Source organism: Calliphora vicina, chromosome 3 (genome assembly GCF_958450345.1).
Source record: "Calliphora vicina chromosome 3, idCalVici1.1, whole genome shotgun sequence".
Classification (NCBI taxonomy): Eukaryota; Metazoa; Arthropoda; class Insecta; order Diptera; family Calliphoridae; genus Calliphora; species Calliphora vicina.
The window spans coordinates 127,418,213-127,424,596 of NC_088782.1; positions in this window are offsets into that span (position 1 = coordinate 127,418,213).

The following is a 6,384-nucleotide window of genomic DNA, read 5'->3' on the forward strand; positions in this document are numbered from 1 at the left end:
AGTATGACAATCTATCTAGTGTGTATATCGGGTCGGTTCTGCATCGAACCCCTTTCCGACATGTGAAGGACCTTTTGAGGACTTGAACATGATCATTAAGTAAAAGACATCTTTAAAGGTTTTCATGACGAAGACGATGACGAAACGGTTGAACACCTCATCTGTTTTTGTCCTGCTCTATCGGGGACCCGGACTATGACAAATGGTAGTCCTTTTACATGATCATAAAGGTACAAATTCAAGGACCCAAGTGTGCTGGTACAACCGGCTGCTCTAACTTAAAAGAATGTTCAGTTTTGGAGTTATCTAGAATATTTACCATTTGGATTCGTATTTTAAATGTCCACAATATGAAAAAGATTCTTCTGTAAATCGACTGTCTCTCGGTTATTGGATAAACTTTTTGAATGTCTATTTCGTCCACGTAGATAGAGACATGGTCGATATATCCAAATCAAGTCTTCTTATACACCTCACAGCTGCACCAATAATGTAGATTTCTGCCTGTAACATGCTGCAGTTATTTCATAGACTAAGATATACCAAAAGTCCAAGACCATCAAAGAAAATTCTCGAACCGCTGACCTCATCCGTCTCCTAAACAACAGTGAAAACTGAGATCTCATTGTCAAATTGTTCTCAGTATAATTATTCTGGATTATCAGCCCTTATTGAAGAGAACTCAGGTCATAACACAGGCAGCTGATGAATATTTTGCCAGTAGAGTTTTGAAATAGACTTTCCTTCAGAGATGGCTGGATCTAAATCGACCATTTTTGTCTGAATATAAGTTAGAGACCTTTAAAATTGACTATTCCTTCTAATATCAGCATATTTTGATTGCCAGACCTTGTGGGGGTTATTTCGATCTATAGAAGAGATTGTGGTGCAATGTTTTTTCATTATCACATAATTAATTTCGATCTCCAGTAATTTCGGGAAATATATTCGTCTGTACGAGAAGATCATTAGCATGAAATCTTCAAAAAAAACATGTAGCCCATGAATTTCGCATTTGAAGACCAAAAAATGCTAAATAGTTGCGGCTTCCATAGTTTTAAAGCCTTCGGATTTACAATGGAATCAGGGCTGCTAACAAATTTATTGCCTGAACTTAAAGACTTACCCCCATTTTCTCAATCTCTGGTTATTTTTTATCGTGATAAACTGACAGTTCTTATACAAAAAAAATGTTAATTGGAGGTTTATCGTTACGGAAAACGATAACCAGATATTGAGAAAATGGGGGTTATTAAGAGAAAGTAAGGCAAGACCTAGATGCCTTCCAGAATCCCCGTTTTAAAAACAGTATAGTTTTAGCTCTCAATCTAAATTTGCTGATTTCAATTATTCTTTTATTGCAAAAGTTTCCTTCCAAAGCTAGTGGTTTTACTAGTGTTAAGTTTTTGTCAAACCAAAATAATAGCGATCTTTTTAAATTTAACACAAACAATACAAAATTTTCTTCTTATTCATGACGTCGTCATCAGCAACTTAAGTGGCCCGTTTCGATTTCAACAATCTCAGCATTTAGTTTAAATGTGCATTTAATAAAATTGTATTAAAATTGCACAAAAAGAAACCAAACTAAAGAAATCAAATCAAATGTGTTGTATGAAATCAACACATTACTTTTTAATTTCCATACATTTAGCCATTTAGTTTTCAAGTGGCTGGTTGGCTGGCTGACTGACTGGCATAAACTTCCTTTTAGCACTTAGCTAGACGTGGGTATTGAAATGAACTTAAACCCCTTTTTTAGTTCAACAACAAAAAATTCACATGAATCCTTTTTTTGCAAAAAGTTTAATTGATTGTTTTCTTAATAAATTTATGTAGTTATTGAAATACAAGATTTGTCGTAAATGCTGTTTAGCAAAAAAAAAATAAATAATAATGAAGGATTTTTACATTTGTAAAGAGGAAGCTATATGCCAGTATTATTAATTATGAGGGTTAAATTAAGCATGAGTTATAAGTATAATAAAAATATGTATGTTTTTTCTTGTTACGAATAAAAAAAAATTATTTAACTTCGCTTCAACACGTTCAAATTATGATTTTTCAATATTCTCGATTTTAGCTTTAGATTAGTCATTTGCATCTGAAAAAAATTATTCCCACATTCATGATTTAACATGAAATGTCCTATTAATAGTATAATTGATTATAAATTTTGTCTTTATTTTCAAGCCAATGACTTTAACAGTATTTTACAGCTTTATAAAATGCATTATACACCTTTTAATTAATAAAATGCATTTGGAATTATGGTGTGAACTTTTACAAATTTTAATAAGAAAAGGGCTGACATGTAATTGAAGTAAGAATTTAAGATTTCTTTAAAATGTATTTATTTTTCCAGGTGTCAGGATATTTAAATCAAATGCCTGTTAAGAATTTGTTTGTTTCTGAGAATTTTTAAAAATTTTAAATTCCTTTTAAATCAGTTTTTATTATTTTTTTAAAGACTTTAATAATTAAAGGGTTAATATTTTAAATTTTTCCACATGTAATCAGTTTTTTTTGGAAAGATTTCCTATATTTAATAGAATTTTTCCATTTTAAATTAGTTTCCAATATTTCTTTTAGTTAAATTATTTTTAAAATGAATGATGTTACTTTAAATTACCTTCATTATTATTATTTTTCTATATTTTATTAATAATTCCTTTAGTTTTTATTATTTTTTAACAAAACCCTTGAAATTTAGTAACATCTCTATTAATTTACAGTAAACACACACAATTTATCGATAAAAACCACAGTATTACACTAACAACACTAAAAGAGGAGACATTTTATCCCCCCTCTCCCATTAATTACTGTTGTGCAACAACAACAAGACATATTTTCATTTACAGCTTTACTGCTCTCTTAATTACTACTCAATAAATGGCGGCATATTAAACATGAGTGTAAGTGAATGTAAATGTTTGTTTACATTTTCCATATATGTTAGTGTGTTTGTTAATTTGTTTACGTGAATTTTTATACTTATTCTCGCGCCTTTAACTCTTAATGACTTGATAATAAAAATATTTTTATTATTTTTATCTTTAATAAATATTCTGCCAGGTCAATTTTGTAGGTGTAACATTGCTAGTTGTACTACCAACAATTATTATTTTCTACCATAGTTTGTTTCACAGAAAAACAGTATAATAAAATAATAAACATAAAAATTTCCACTTTCTTTTCTTTTCGTCTAATGTTTCCTTTTTATTTTTATATTATAACATAATATACAGCAATTTTGGCTGGTTTTTGTTAAGCATGTAAATTGTTTAATACAATGGCAAATCGTGTATTTAGGCAGCAATTTTTAATTACTCTTCAAAACAATACAAAAACAACATTGGCGTTGTTGTCATTGTCACAATTGTTGTGCTAAACAATTTGGAAATATTGAAAACAAAACAGACAAACGAACACACCCAGACTGACAGACAAACTGACTGAAACGTAATAATAATGACACTAGGGAGAGATGGTATAGAAAAAAAGAAAGAAAAAACCAGACATCATAAAATAATAAAATAAATTAGCGAGCATTTATTGTATTCTTCCTACTATTCATATTAGAAACGTCAAACAAAAAAACGCAAATTGTAATACATTTAACTACAACTTCCAGGAATATGTTTTACCGTAATTGTAATAACAATAAATGTCTGTAAAAATCAATGCAATACCTCCCTACTCTCCTGCTTGTAAAAAAAAAATTAACAAATTAAATGAAAAAGCCAAAAAGGTAAAAAGTAAATGACTTTCTAATGACATAAAAACATAAACCATTTACCACTTAGAGTGTTACAAAACAACAGACACTTTAAAAATACCAGCAACAACTAATTTACTTACAAAATAACAAGAAACTCATACTCAAAGAAAATTTATATATGTAAATAAAATTACATTCTTAAAAGAAATATTAAAACAACGAAACAAATTCCTTAAAAATTTCTTTATTTATTTATCAAGATTCAGTAATTACAAATTTTAATTACAAATGTTACAAATTGTTCCTTCTAAGCAACACAATATTCAATGAAATTAAGTAAAATTCTTTATAAAAAGCTAAATTTGTCTACATTTCATATCTAAGTGAGCAGAGACTGTATAATAATTTACAAACAACTAATTTATATTACTACCACTGTACCATTAAGAGCGCCCTCTAATAGTGTGAATAATTATAGCAAAGACATCAACCTGGTTGAGAAAAATGCTAACTTTCTTTTAAAAAAGTGCTGCCAAGTTAATATAATGCAAAACATTTTACAGTGTTAACAAAAAATATTACAAATATACTTTTTTATACCCTTCACCATAGTGAGAATGGTACATATAAGTTTGTCATTCCGTTTGTAATTTCCACAATATCATTTGCCACAATATATATATTCCAGATCCTTATAGATAGCGCAGTCGATTAAGCCATGTCCGTCCGTCTGTCTGTTGAAATCAATTTTCTGAAGACCCCAGATATCTTCCGGATCCAAATCTTCAATAATTCTGTCAGACATGCTTTCGAGAAACAAATGGCTGAGATATGAGGAAAAAAACCTCGATTTTTGACCTATATATGGATTACTAAGTCATTAATATAGACAATATGGGTATCTAACGATAGATATTTCAAAGACCTTGGACCTACAATGGGTCAAAATGGAAAAAATATTTTTTAAATGGATTTTTTTTTATAAATTTTAAATTTAAATTTTTAAAATTTAAAAAAAATTTTAAATTTAAAAATTTAAAAAAAAAAAATAAAATTTAAGTTTAAAAAAACAATTTTAAACATTTTTTTTCAAAAAATTTAAAAAAACAACTTTAAAAAAAATAAATTTTGTTTACCCAAAAATATTTAAAATTTTTATTTTGAAGTATAATTTGGTGAAGGGTATATAAGATTCGGCACAGCCGATTATAGCTTTCTTACTTCTTTCCTTATAAAATTGTTATGTCAGATTTAAATGTAATTTTTAAATAGAACAAATTACTACTTTAAATAGTTTTCTATAGAAAAATTTATTGTTTAGATTGCTTTTAAAGGAAAATAATATTCTATAGAAAAATGGTATTTTTTATAATTTTTTTAAAGAAAAGTGTTTTAGATAATTTTTCAAAGAAATGACTCTGATAGTTTTCTATAGAAAAGTATCATCAACAGTTGCAAAAACTCAACACATTCACACTTTTGCTCTAACACAATTGTGTAAATTTAAAAAAAATTTCTATGGAAAACTTTATAAATAAGACTTTTCTATAGAAAAATTTCTAAAGAAGACTCTTTTCTATCGAAAACTGTACGAATTAAACAATTTTCTATAGACAACTGTCTAAATAAAACCCTTTTCTATGGAAAACTGTCTAAATAAGACAAAACTATCTAAAGGAAAGTGTCTTATTAAACAATTATCTATAGAAGAGTTTTATACAGATTTCTATAGAAAAGTGTCTTATTTATTCCGTTTTTTATAGAAAAGTATAATTTTTAGACAGTTTTCTATAGAATAGTATCTTATTAAGCCAGTTTTCTATAGAAGTCTCTTATTTAGAAAGTTTTCTATAGTAAAGTTTCTTATTTAGACAATATTTTCTATAGAAAATCTAAGTTTTCTAATACCAGCTAAAAAATGTACTTAAACCAGCATCTTATTCGTTAAAAATCTATTTGTAATTATAAAAATGTTTTAAATAAACATTTACATTAGATTTTAGCAATTTTTTAAGAATTAGTAACATTCACACACTTTTTTCTAACACGGACTGTACTCAAGAGCGCCATCTCTATTCTGTAATGTAAACAACAAAAACACAGGGTTGTGTTATGCCTGACAAAAACACAGTTATGTATAACAAAATGTCAACAATCAGAAGAAGCATTGCCAGAGTTAAAATACAAAATCTGTATAACAGCTGCTTTCATTGCAATTCTAGTATAGAAAAGTTACCACAGCTTGATTATAAAAATTTGTAGGTGTTTGTTGTTGTTCTTGTGTCTTTTATTTTTTCTTGTACATGCCCGAAGTAATTAATAACAAAAAAGATATAAAGTGAAAAAGAAATTCATAAAAACCTCAAATTTTCTAACAAACACACCCCAACCAAAAACACATTCCACGTAATAATTCGCCACAAAAAGAAGAAGTTGTACATACAATTTCTTAATTTTCTTTTATTTCGTCAATTGTTGGGCTGTCTGCTGTTTTGTTTTCCTGTTTGGAATTAAGATTTTTTTTGTGTGTGTTTTGTTGCTGGTCGTCAGTTTTGGTACGCAACAGATACAGACAGATATAATAGAGATCTTACGACAAGACGTGCTAAGTGTTGTGGACTAGATTCAAGCTGATTCATCATCAACTAACATCATATCAA